The sequence below is a fragment of the Saccopteryx bilineata genome, chromosome 6, assembly GCF_036850765.1.
Source record: "Saccopteryx bilineata isolate mSacBil1 chromosome 6, mSacBil1_pri_phased_curated, whole genome shotgun sequence".
NCBI lineage: Eukaryota > Metazoa > Chordata > Mammalia > Chiroptera > Emballonuridae > Saccopteryx > Saccopteryx bilineata.
Genome location: NC_089495.1, coordinates 112,157,430 through 112,171,342, shown reverse-complemented (window position 1 = coordinate 112,171,342; position 13,913 = coordinate 112,157,430). Strand labels below are relative to the sequence as shown.

Here is a 13,913-nt window from a genome sequence, read left to right as displayed (position 1 = left end):
AGCGCAGTGGATAGAGCATCAGACTGGGATGCAGAGGCCCCAGGTTCGAGATCCCAAGGTCGCTGGCTTGAACGCAGGCTCATCTGGTTTAAGCAAAGCTCACCAGCTTGACCCTAAAGTCAGTGGCTCGAGCAAGGGGTCACTTGGTCTGCTATAGCTCCCGGTCAAGGCACATATGAGAAATCAATCAATGAACTAAGGCACCACAAGGAAGAATTGATGCTTCTCATCTCTGTCCATTTCTGTCTGTCTGTCCCTATCTGTCCCTTTCTCTGTCTCAGTCTCTGTCACAATTAAAAAAAAAGGCCAAAAGTCAGTGAAGAAGACAATTAAGCAAAGTAAAAATATAGCAATTAAGTTTAGCGATAAAGTTACATATCATATGTAGTGTGTAAGTTAAATTGTGCAATTAAATGTAGCATTAAGTGTGTAGAGAGTAAGTTATGTGAAGCTATAGCACAGGAAATGAAAACCCCCTCCACCAGTCTTCTCCTCCTCCACCAGCATCTTCATCTGACCTTGAAGGTAAATACACTTCATAAACCAGTTCATTTCTTTACATTCTCTCTTATTATGTGTGTGTGTATGTGTATGTGTGTGTATATATGTATGTATTTATTATTTATAAAGTACATTTTCTTATTTAAAAGCATATAAAACAAAAAACTCGTGTGGTTTTGGGGGGCCAGAATGGATTAATTGCATTCCCATTAATTTAAATGGGGAACTTCAATTTGACACATGAGCAAATTGAATCATGAGCTTGGTCATGAAATGAATTAAACTCATGTGTCAAGGTACCACTGTATTTACATATAAAACACTTGGGAGCAATACCTGGCAAAGAAAGCATTTGATAACGTTACCAGCTGTTGATATGATTGTCCTCACAACAACTCTATAAGTATATATTATTCTCATTTTGCAGATGAGGAAACTAAAACTCAGGATTTCAGATATCTGGTCAGAGGGACATAATTTTTTTTAATTTTTCTTTTATTAATTTTTAGAGAGGAGAGAGAGAGAGAGAGAGAGAAGGGGGGAGGAGCTGGAAGCATCAACTCCCATATGTGCCTTGACCAGACAAGCCCAGGGTTTTGAACCGGCGACCTCAGCGTTCCAGGTCGATGCTTTATCCACTGTGCCACCCCAAGTCAGGCGGGACATAATTTATAATGGACAAAGTCAATATATGAACCCAGGTCTTTGTGGCTCCAGAGACCTAATTTTTAACTTCTATGTTATACTGATAAAAGAGGTGAGAAAGCCACTTTGGCTAAGTGCTGAAAGTCTTATCTGAAAATGACACTTATTAATGAGACCACCTGTATATAGTACTTTCAAATATGTTATTTCTTTAATTCTTATGCAATTCTGAAAAGTATGCAGAACGATGTCTCTATTTTTTTAGTCATCCACAGTTCCTTACACAAGATAGGTGCTCAAAAACTATCTAGTTTTACTTTATTTGCTTATTTCTTTTTTTATTTATATTTTGTTGTTGTTGTTGTTGACAGAGAGACAGAGACAGAAAGGGAGAAAGATGAGAAGCATCAGCTTGTGGTTGCAGCACTTCCGTTGCTCATGGACTGCTTTATTACACATGCCTTGACTCGGGGGCTCCAGCCAAGCCAGTGACCCCTTGTTCAATCCAGTGACCCTGGGTTCCAGCCAGTGACCTCAGAGTTTCAAATATGGGTCCTCAGCTTCTTAGGTCAAAGCTCTGTCCACTGTACCAACACTGGTCAGGCTTTATTTGCTAATTACAAGCAAATGTTTGATACAATAAAATCCCTGCCATCTCCTTCAGAATTTATTGTGGCTCACTCTTACCTCTAAATGTAAAACATTATCAAACACTTGCAAATATCCATAGGAAGGGACCCACCTTTATTTATTTATTTTTATTTTTATTTTTTTAAAGATTTTATTTATTCATTTTAGAAGGAAGACAGAGAGAGAGAGAGAAGGGGGGGAGGAGCAGGAAGCATCAACTCCCATACGTGCCCTGACCAGGCAAGCCCAGGGTTTTGAACCGGCAACCTCAGCGTTCCAGGTCGGTGCTTTATCCACTGCACCACCACAGGTCAGGCGACCCACCTTTATTTTAACTATGTATTATTGAGAAAAGAATGACTCTAGGGACCTGCCAAACAACAAAAAGATGATTCTAAATTTGAGAGATGGTGAGGGAGCAGGGGACCCAGACAAGCCAGAGTCACCCATTTTTAAATATAAAGGTGGCTCTCTCCCCACTTCATGGCACATTCACGTGCTGATAGCATTGACAGAGCCCAGCCAGGAACAGCATGAGCACTGTGCTAGATCCTGGGAATGGGACGGGGAATCAGACAGGGCCGGTCTGGACTTGGAGAAGGGCAGCCCAGCAGAGGCACAGAGTCGGTTTACCCAGGATGGGGAGGAACGACAGCAACCAGCTGCACCAGCAGTGAGTGCACGCTGGGCTGAACTGTGTCCCCATAAATTCATGCTGAAACCTAAACCCTACTAGTACCTCAGTACATGATTATATGTGGCGATCAGGCCACCTACGAGGGGGGCCTCACCCAATGTGATTAGTGTCCTTATAAGAGAGGGAGCAGGTCAGCAAAATGTGCACAGGTAGAGGATGGTGTCAGGAGAGATCCAAGATGATGGGTTACTTATTAGTGAAGAGACTAAGAGTGGGCTGTGAGCAGGAAAGACAAAGATGAGACGGAATAATCTACTCATGTGGGTGTAGCACTATCTGTGATAGCCATGTAGGGCACGTAAAGAATAATAAAACCTCTGCCTACCCAGATGTCACAAGCCGGTAAAGGTGGAAAGAGCTTAAACATAGGGAACGTGCCAAAAGAAGAAGGCAGTAATTAACAAAAACTGCCATAAGGAACTAATGCAAAGGTGCCTTCAGGCTGTGCATGACTCCGTGCTCATGCAGCAGGGCGCCTGGCAATGAGAGTAGGGTGAGCAGAAGAATCTTACAGAGGATGGGGACTGGAGGTGCATGGACAGGGAGGCCATGAGGGAAACGACCTGGAAAAGTGAAAGGAAGGCAATCAAGAGGAAGCCACCTGCCTGTGGTGGCGCAGTGGACAGAGCACTGACCTGAACTGCAGAGGGTGCTGGTTTGAAACCCTGGACTTCCCCAGTCAGGGTACATATGACAAGCAACCAATAAATAGCTATAGTGAAGCAACTACTTCTCATCTGTAACATCAACAAATAAAATCTTTAAAAGAAAAAAGAGGAAAGCCAAGTCAGGCAGTCTGTAGATAATGCTATCCTTGAACTTGTCACTGTTGCCTGCAGAGAAAAAGTGAATCAAATTGGAGCTAAGCCAACGAAACCAGTTCACACTTAAGGATGCTACTCCTAATGTGTGGCATCAACATCTAAAACAGGAAAGAATATTAGAGGAAGAAATACACTGCGGAGCAAAACTCCCTGTCCTTCCTGCACTGCAAGGCTGCCTGTCAAACTCCAGGCCACTGGAGAAGGCAGAGGATTAAACAAGGGCTCAGATGGCGCTTCTTTCTGACCAGATGGAGGGAACCGTAAAGCCCCGTCTCGTCCGCAGGGTCTTAGTTCCCCTGCAGCACACAGGCAGAGGAAACACCGCAGAAGGAGGAACAGCAGGCATCAAGGAAGATTCCAAAATGGTGCAGCCTGACCCGTGACTGGAAAATGTCCCCGTAGAGTACTGGGACTTAACTGAGATGACCCAGTGTTAATATACTAACAGAGAAGCAATAATTTCTCATCAAACAGAAAAAAGTTACAATATTTCTGTTTCGCAAATCATTGTTCTTCTCTGATTTGGGCCCTGGCCAGTTGGCTCAGCGGTAGAGCGTCGGCCTGGCGTGCGGGGGACCTGGGTTTGATTCCCGGCCAGGGCACATAGGAGAAGCGCCCATTTGCTTCTCCACATCCTCCCCTCCTTCCTCTCTGTCTCTCTCTTCCCCTCCCGCAGCCAAGGCTCCATTGGAGCAAAGATGGCCCGGGCGCTGGGGATGGCTCCTTGGCCTCTGTCCCAGGCGCTAGAGTGGCTCTGGTCGCGGCAGAGCGACGCCCCAGAGGGGCAGAGCATTGCCCCCTGGTGGGCAGAGCTTCGCCCCTGGTGGGCGTGCCGGGTGGATCCCGGTCGGGCGCATGCGGGAGTCTGTCTGACTGTCTCTCCCCGTTTCCAGCTTCAGAAAAATACAAAAAAAAAAAAAAAATCATTGTTCTTCTCTGATTTGGCTTTCCAATAGCCTCTTCTATGGCCAGTGCACAGCTACAGAAATATGACTATGAAAGCAATTCCCTTTTATTGCAAAGAGAAGCCAAATTCTCACAGTTTGTCAGCTTTCTGTTCATGTAAACCATCTCACTTAATTTTTGAATTACTTTGTGGATACAGATGGCTTACAAATGTATACCTTCTCACTATAGGACATGGAAGCAATACTACTAGATACTTAAATTAAGAGGAAGAAAACACAGACGTGCTTCAAGTTTGCTTTTGTGTTAACAGGCCTAGTTTTCCTAAACGAAGGCTTACTTGGGATCCTGACCTTTATTTTTTAACTCTTTTCTTTTCTTTTTTGGTTAGATCACACACATCACACACAAGAAAACCTATCTGAAATATAGAAACTGAGAATTCTGTTGCATACAAACTTCCATGTAGGTAGAGCACAGAGAGCACTCCTAGCAGCTGTGGCTGATGCAGTGCTGTGAGAACACTCCAGCACCCGAAACCCTCCTAGGCACACCCAGGAGGGAGCTTGCCCGCTGTAAGGAAGTGTCTCAGTGCCAACCACGCAGCTCCCTGATCTTTTTAGCCATTGGCTTTGAGGAACACAATGTAACACCCTATAGGCTGAACCTGTGTATATAAGCTAGCTTGCTTCCTGAATAAAGCAGATCTGCATCACTGAACCTGGTCCCCGGAGTCGGGTCTCTGCGTCTCGGTCATCCTCACCCCCAGCAGGACTTGTCCACAACTGGAGCCTGAACAGGGACCCAACCAGCATCCAAGGGACAGAAAACAGCCCTCAGCCAATTTGGATCCTAGGATGAAACATAAGGCCAGTCCCGGTGTCCCAAGATGACCCCTCCAATGAACCCCCCAGCCCAGGAAATGGCGAGTCTCCAGAAGACCTCATGGCCGGTGTGCACGCCCCATCACCTGGGGGGATGTGGAGGCTTTGGTGGGGCGGGCCCAGAGCATGGCCCCTGGCGGCCCCCAGGCCCTGGTACTAACCGCTAACTCCCAGAGGCAGGCGGACCCCCACATCTGGGCTGCTTTTCCCCACCCTGGCATTATCCTGCCGGTAGAGACAACAACAGCAAGCTGTCATTCATCAAGTCCAATTGGCCCTAATTAAAAGAGAAGGGGGAAATGTGGGTAGAGCGCAGAGCACATTCCTAACAGCTGTGGCTGATGCAGTGCTCTGAGAACACTCCAGCACCTGAAACCCTCCTAGGAGGGAGCTCGCCCGCTATAAGTGACTCAGCGCCAACCACGCAGCTCCCTGACCTTTTCAGCCATTGGCTTTGAAGAACACGCTGTAGCACCCTATAGGCTGAACCCATGTATATAAGCTAGTTTACTTCCTGAATAAAGCGATCTGCATCACTGAACCTGGTCCCCAGAGTCCGGTCTCTGCATCTCCGTCGTCCTCACCCCGGGTGGGCCTTGTCCACACTTCCACGCAACAAAAAACTTAGTAGCAGTAACAGAGACCTCTAGATTTCTCATAAGTGTTAGACATAAAAGCATCAGATATGCAAATATAATTGGGTGTTATGTCTAACATTCTTAAACCTCTCATGATAGATTGTAATTTTATACTTTGAAATAAACACTACAATTAACACTAACTTGCCTTAATTCCAACTGACATAATCACTAAAACAGCTTACCTGGGTGGCATTACCAGATCTATACCCAGGACAGACTCTCCCGATGTCTTTCTAAGGCACAAGTCAAATTTTCCAAAGACCTAAACCAAATCTGGAAAGTAGCTTCACAAACAGGTTTGTGTGATGCTCAGGGAAAAGGTGAAATCATCTGTCCTGACTAACAAACCCATAACCACCTTAAGCAGAGTTAATAGCACTTCTGCCGATTTAAATTGCCAAATTTCCAGAAAAGCATACTCAACACAGTACTTGGGGAAGGATGACTTTGGGAGATACTGAGAAAAAGTAAATGCTGCCCAATCTAAACATAAAAAGTCTTTATACCTATATCTATACTGACAGACATAGATAAATATAGATAGATAAATAGATAGATAGATATAGATACAGATACAAAAAAGAAGAAAAATAGAAAAGTACACAAAAAATATGGAAACAACTTATGTTTTAATAAACAATGATGAAGTTGAGTAACAGAAAAAGTCTGTATACTCCAGGACAGCAAGAACAAGAAGAAAGTGACCTCTGAACTGATCGACATCAAACGTGGATTTCAAACGGTATCTATATCTACACTTGAAATGCTCACACCTAAGAACTGCTACACCACAGCAGGAAGAACTAAAAAACAAAAATTTAGTCAATTATTTAGATAAAGATTAATATTGTGGGGGCAGTGTGCACCCTAGCAAGGTAGCTCAGTTGGATAGAGTGTCATTCCAATATACCAAGTTTGCAGATCCGATCCCTGGTACAAGAGTAAACCATGAATGCATAAATAAGTGGAACAACAGAATGATGTTTCTCACTCTCTCTCTCTCTCTCTACTTCCACTCTCTAAAACTCAATAAATGAATTTTTAAAATATTTTTAAATAGTGGAGTGTGCCAAAAATCAAATAAGATGTTGCAGTGATTGCAAACCTATCCAGCAGAATCATTTCAACAATGTCAAACCTTAGGCTGTCCTTTATCAACCAGGACCAACCAAAACTGTACAGAGATTCTGTGGCCTATACCACTATTCTAGAAACTTGAGTAGTGTGCTCCCACCTTTTCAATCAGGAGCAGCCTATTACGCAGAAGCTGCTTCCACCAAGCGCAGACCCACGGAAGAGCACATTTGAGCATAATTCCCAACCACCCTAGTTATTGTCTTAGTTGTTCTAAAAGTTTTTACTATTGGAAGTCTCTACCCTTTACAAGGAGGAAATGGACCAACAGAAGAAAGAAATAACAGGAAGGAAAAGGACGTGACTGTTTAAGAGTTAAGAAACACTTGGAATACATGTAATGAAAAAAAGGCATTTACATGGTAGTGACTACTACGGTAAGTGATAGTTACAGCAATGACTAATAAATTTAATTCAGTGGCAGAAAAACAATTTGAAACTAGCTACAACGTTTTAAGTATGTGATTTTAAAAGTGTCGTTAAATCTGTAATGAAAAAGCTTTATGACCACAATTATAGAACAGAATGTATTCTTCAGAACGAATAGATTTCTTTAGCAAGTCCTGCATGAATTCTAATGACCAGGAGTCCTAATATCCCAAGGACTCAGTTGCTAGACAATGGTACCAGGATGGGGGAAGTCAATCTTCAGTAAATAAGCCTGCCCACAAATCTCAGAGAAGAGTCTCTGAAGGTATACAGACATTTAGAGAGAGCTCAGACTAGGGCATCAGTCCTACAGGCTGACGAATCCTAGGCCTCAGCCATCTGCAAAATCCCCAAATAAAGGGCCTAACAGCCCTGTGCTGTTACCCCTAATACAGCAATAGAGGGGTGGGAGAACATGACCCAGGCACAGGCTTTAATGCCCTCTCGCTGTTTCATTTACAGATCTTAGACGGTCAGGTCTTCAAGTCACATTTTTGAACTATCTGTCCAACCACAGAATGTTCACAGGCACTTCTTTCCAAAATGTCTCTCCATCCTGACCCAGTCCCACCTGTGCTATGGAAGTCTTCCCTAGCCAGCTAAACTGATACGGCCTTTCCCTCTGAATTCTGCAGACATGTCTATCCAGCCATAGCATTTGGCATCTCACCTTAATCCATCTGGGGTTCCCGTGGCCTCCTGGAATGGTTTGCTGCTCCTGTGGCCCCGTCCTGTCCTACACTCCCTACTCCTCCCGTCCTCTGCACTCGCCCATGCAGGACTTCCATCTTTTCCATGCTGCACTTCCTCATTCCTGCCCACGTAAGCTCTTCACTTCCCTTAAACTCTACTCTTTCCTGCTTCCAGCCGCCTCAGAAAAACATTGGCAATGATATACTCCACTCTCTCCTTAAGGAGACAAACTTGCAACAACTTGTTCTGTGCATCCAATCCTAGAAGCTTCCTTTTTATTTTCTAGAACCTGTGCTAAGCAATTGTCTCAAGCAATCAGCCTGAGACAGACACTTTCTTTTCCTACTCATTCTTTTCAATCTGCTTTATTTTAATCATACAAATACCCTTTTGAACTTCTTCACCCCCAAAATGACAGTACTTAATAAATCGGCACTAGGAAAAAACGTTGGCTTTCTTGACGCACGTGCTGGTACAATAGTTTTCATCAGGCTCAATTTTATGCGTCTTTATGTTTATTACTAGTCATCATTTGTGGTGTTGTTACAAGCCACCTCAAGTTATCTTTAATACAAGGCAGCATATATATCGCTAAAACAAAGATATTTTATCTATACTATAATTCTTCCTACTCATCCTGCAAAATAAGTTTCTTCATTACCTTCCCAACCTCCTCCAACTAGAAGGAAAACTCTGTAAGAGTGGATACAGGGATTTGCTGTTGGTCACTGCTATATGCCTGGTACCTAGAACAGTGCCTGGCACTTGGGGGGTGCCTGGTGGGTATCTCGGGAATGAATGTTGGTTGAATGAATCTCCAGGCTCTCCACCCTGCTTAAAAAGAACATGGTCAAGAACTGAAACTGTCAATCACTGGTTCACTAAGTGTGTGTGTGTGGGGGGGGGGGGGGGGGGAGGTTATGACCCTGAGCACATTACCTGACCTCTCCTAACTGCAATCTCCCGAGCTGTAAATGAGGACCAAGAGGAATAATGCAGACAGCACAGGGCACACATGAAGTGCTAATCATGGCTTTTTTGTTCACACTTCTCCCATTCAGCCAGTGTAACCTCCGCTGAGTAGATCAGCCTTTCTCTTCCCTCTCACCTGCAAAAAGACCAGACCCTGACAACAAAGCTATTTTAACTCAAAATGAGTAAATCAATAGGCTCAAAGCGAGGGTCTAAGACTTTTTTCCTATGAAAGAGGTATTTGCACTTGAATGACAATTTGGACATCTACAGGGGCCCACGGCCTTTATGTTTCTGAGTCTACATCTTTTGTTCAGATAAGCCACATTGCCCAAGAGGGCAGTTCTACAAAGGCGGCCAGAAAAGGTACTTTCACAAAGTGTAAAACCTAATGGCCTGTGTTGTACAGTGAGGAAAATCTCTGTCACGCCCTATGGTACAGAATTTATCAAAAAGTACACACTTCAATCTTAGGTCTTTAAGAATCTTCATGAGCCAATCTGATTTTAAGAGATATTCTGTAAACCAAATATTAATCTAGGAGTAACCACTATCTTTATTGTATATGCTACTACTCACACTCTCCACTCTACTGGGACTCATTATATGAAGGAAATGTCAACACTGTGTAAACAGGAGGTAATTTTAACTCTTGCTTTATTTTGATTGTTGTTCTTCCAATAAGGCATGGTGCTCAGCAAATGTCTTTAAAACAAAGGGCTGGGTACATCTGGTTTTCAAATTCATCAAGAAAAATAAGAGGACCCAAATAGATAAAATTAGATATTAAAGAAGAGAAATGACAACTGACATTGCGGAAATAAAAAGCAGTGTAGCCCTGGCCAGTTGGCTCAGTGGTAGAGCATAGGCCTGGTGTGTGGAAGTCCCGGGTTCGATTCCTGACCAGGGCACACAGGAGAAGCGCCCATCTGCTTCTGCACCCCTCCCCCCCTCCTTCCTCTCTCTCTCTCTCTTCCCCTTCTGCAGCCAAGGCTCCATTGGAGCAAAGATGGCCCAGGCGCTGTGGATGGCTCTGTGGCCTCTGCCTCAGGTGCTACAGTAGCTCTGGTCGCAACAAAGCGATGCCCTGGATGGGCAGAGCAACGCCCCCTGGTGGGCGTGCCAGGTGGATCGCGGCCGGGCGCATGCGGGAGTCTGCCTCCCCGTTTCCAACTTCAGAAAAATACCAAAAAAAAAAAAAAAGGCAGTGTAAGAAAATATTAAGAACAATTAGATGTCAATAAATTGGACAATTTGGGAGAAACGGCTAGATTCCTAGAAATATCAATCTTTAAAGACTGAATCAAGAAATAACAGAAAATTTGAACAGACTGATTACTATCAAAAAATCACCAAGAGCCTGACTGGTGGTGGCACAGTGGATAGAGCGTCAACATGGAACACTGAAGTACCGGGTTTAAAACCTCAAGGTCACAGGCTTAAGCAGGAGCTCACCAGCTTGAGCACAGAGTTGCCGACTTGAGCAAGGGATCATCAACATGGTCCCAAGGTTGCTGGCTTAAAGCCCAAGGTCACGGGCTTGAGCATAGGGTCACGGGCTTGGCTGGAGCTCCCAGGTGAAGGCACATATGAGAAGCAATTAATGAACACCTAAAAGTGTCATAACTATGAGTTGATGCTTCTCATCTCTCTCACCTCCTCTCTCTCTCTAAAAAAAAAAAAAAAAATTTCCCAAAAGTCCTGGACTAGATGACTTCACAGGTAAATTTTACCAAACATTCCAAAGAGAACTAACACCTACCCTTCTCAAACTACTCAAAAAAATTCAAAAGGAGGGAAGGCTCCCAAGCTCATTTTACAATTTGATTCCAAATCCAGACAAAGATATTACAAAAAAAGAAAAGTATAGGTCAATATCATTAATTAACATAAATGCAGAAATCCTCAACAAAATATTAGCAAACCAAATTTAGCAATACATTAAAAAAATCATACATCATGATCAAGTGAGATTTATTCCTGGGATGCAAGCTCGATTCAATGTCTGCAAATCAACGTGATATACCACATAAACAAAATGAAAAATAAAAATCATACGGTCATATCAGTAGATGCAGAAACGGCAATATCCAGAATCCATTTAGGATAAAAACTCTCAGCCAAGTGGGAATACAGGAAAACTACCTCAACATAATAAAAACCATATATGACAAACCCACAGCTAATATCTATTCAACAGGGAAAAGCTAAAAGTTTTTTACCTCAGCATCAGAAACAAGATAAGGATGTCCACTTTCACCACTTTTATTCAAGAAAGTATTGGAAGTGCTGGTCACAACAGTCAGACAAGAAAAAATAAATAAAAGACATCCAAAGAAATCTCAAACACTAATTTGAAAGGATATATGTACCTCTATGTTCACTTCAGCATTATTTACAATAACAAGCCCAAGACCACTTACAGTGCAATAGGTGAATGGATAAAGATGTGGTGCATATATACAACAGAATGTTACTCAGCCATAAAAAAGACTGAAATCTTACCATTTGTGACAACATGGATTAACCTGAAATCTATGCTAAGTGAAATAAGTCAGAGAACCACAAACACCATATGATTTTACTCCTATGTGGACTCTAAAGGACATAATAACGAGAAACAGATTCACAGACAAGAGAACTGATGGTTCCCAAAGGGGCGGGGGGGGGGGGCTTTAAGTGAAGAGTGAAGAGACTGAGAAGTACAAACTGGTGGGCACAGAGTAGCCACAGAGATATAAATTACAGCATAGGAAATATATTCAAGAATATTGTAATAACCATGTTTGGGGCTAGGTGGCTACTAGATTTATCAGGAGAATAATTTCGTAAGCTATATAAATCTCTAACCACTATGCTGTGGTTACACCTGAAACTAATATAAAATACTGAATGTCAACTGTGATCTAAAAATTTTTTTAAGTTATACACACACACACATTTGTTTTATATCCAGCTTTTGATCTGAGGCAAAGATATTCTGCAGAAGCAATCTTTAACACATTCAGATACTCAAATTTCATATAAAATAGCTGACTACACTGAATATTCTTAATCTTAACTGGGTTCAACTAAATTTCCACAAACTTAGGTAACAGTCCCCCTATTACTAATATTGCATTTTTTGTTGAAAGTTGCCAATTAAGCCTTAGTTTGATTCATCAGAATTTTCTAAGCATGAAACATGTGCAATGGAGGTTCACAATTAAAAACTTGTAAAAAATCACAGTTGGCTCAGTGGATAGAGCCTGCAGGAGTCCTGAGTTCAATCCCCGGTCAGGGTACCGGGTACACATGGGAAGAGAAGCAACTATCTCTTCTCTTCCCCTCACTCTCCCTTCTCTCTCTCTTCCCCTCTTACAGCCAGTGGCTCAGTTGGTTCAAGCATAACCCTGGGCACTGAGGATAGGTCCCAGCATTGGCCTCAGACAGGGTTGCCAGGGGGATCCTGGTGGGGGAGCATCCGGAGTCTATCTCTCCTCTTCTCACTTAGAATAAATAAATAAGCAAAATAAAAAACAAAAACTTGTAAAACTCACAACCTAAGCACTCCATAATAAGCAAGGAAGAGTTTTCTCTTCAAATAGGAATATTTGTAAACATTTATCTCACATGGAAAGTTCTTAGCTTGAAGATGCTGTCCCTGATTTTAAAAGCACAAGTTTTTGCCAAGAAACGCCAACCCAGCAAACGCATCAAGTTTACCCAACTTTGGAAATCAAGGGCAGCATGACTGAAGTAAAGTAACAACTTTCAAGCCCCTCTTCTGAAGGTATGAACACATTACTATTGGTTATGCCAGCTCCATTGTCTGAAGTCATATCCAACCCTTTCACAGTTCATGTATTACTCTAGAGTAAAAAGGAAGTAGAACTGAGCTGATTTTTTTAAGTTAATGATTCAAACAATTCTTGGAATAACTTGCACTTGAGAAAATGTTAAATAAAAGGTCTTATCAAGAGACTCACCAGCTGCTGACAGCTTAACTCTGGAAATTCCCTCTTTTTCTGCCTATTCCTGACTATCTATCCATAAATCCAAATTACAAAGTTTAATAGCCACGAAGAGCCCTTTTTGCCTCCAATGAACTCAGAACTCTAAATATTCACTGGGGCTCTTGATAAATGTTTACTGAATTAAAGGGGGGGGGAGCCACTGGAAACCTAATTCCAAAAGCCAACTGCTTGCTGCCTTGACCGGCCGTCCATCCCCCACAAGAAGAAAACTGGGAGACATGGAGCTGAGAGTCCATCCAGAATCCGGGGGTCTGACATTGGGCTCAAAAAGTGATGACAGCCAGAAGGTCTGGGCAGTGGTTCCAAAATGGGGCACTGGGAAATGTTGTGCGTTTGCCAAGATGAAAACCCTTCCCCCAGGGAGCTGAACTAAGTCAGTTCTAAAGGGATCCCAAGGCCCAAATCCATTCCATCGCCCTCCTTCCTGTTGTTTATAGATCCCGCTCCAGGAACTCCAACTACCAAAGAGAAAGCAGACGTCCCAGAAATATGTCAACACATGACATAACTTGAAAAAGCTGGCTGCCCATTGGCGCGAGTTACAACTTGTCCGGCTCACAGGGAAACCGGCTCACTTTAATTACTTTTTTTTTAATATGCCATGCTGTCCCTTCCCGGGCCTGGGTAGCCTCGGTGGTAGGAAGCAAACCGCGTAGGTGGTTGGCTGAAAGCAAGGAACCAGAGCCCACCGCCCGCGAAATGAATGCGGCTTCGGATTCACGACAATCGCGGCGGCTCTTTCCTCGCGCAGGGGCAGGAAGAGGAAGCCTCTGCACCTCCCTCGCAATCGCCACCAAGTTGCGTTATCGCTGGTGTCGCGAAGGGGCCTCGCGGCCCCGCACAGATGCCCCGGGGTCGGCCAAGGGCGCGCCACCTTTGTCTGTATTTCCCACTAGGATGGGCGACGCCTCGACGCAGAGAGAGCTGCCAGTGCCAGAGGC

General features: G+C 43.5%; 1 protein-coding gene across 4 annotated transcripts in view; it reads right to left on the bottom strand.

The window, feature by feature from the left end:
• LRCH1 (leucine rich repeats and calponin homology domain containing 1) overlaps positions 1 to 13,913 on the bottom strand; it is a 219,951-nt gene that overhangs the window by 202,959 nt on the left and 3,079 nt on the right. The window lies entirely within an intron of this gene.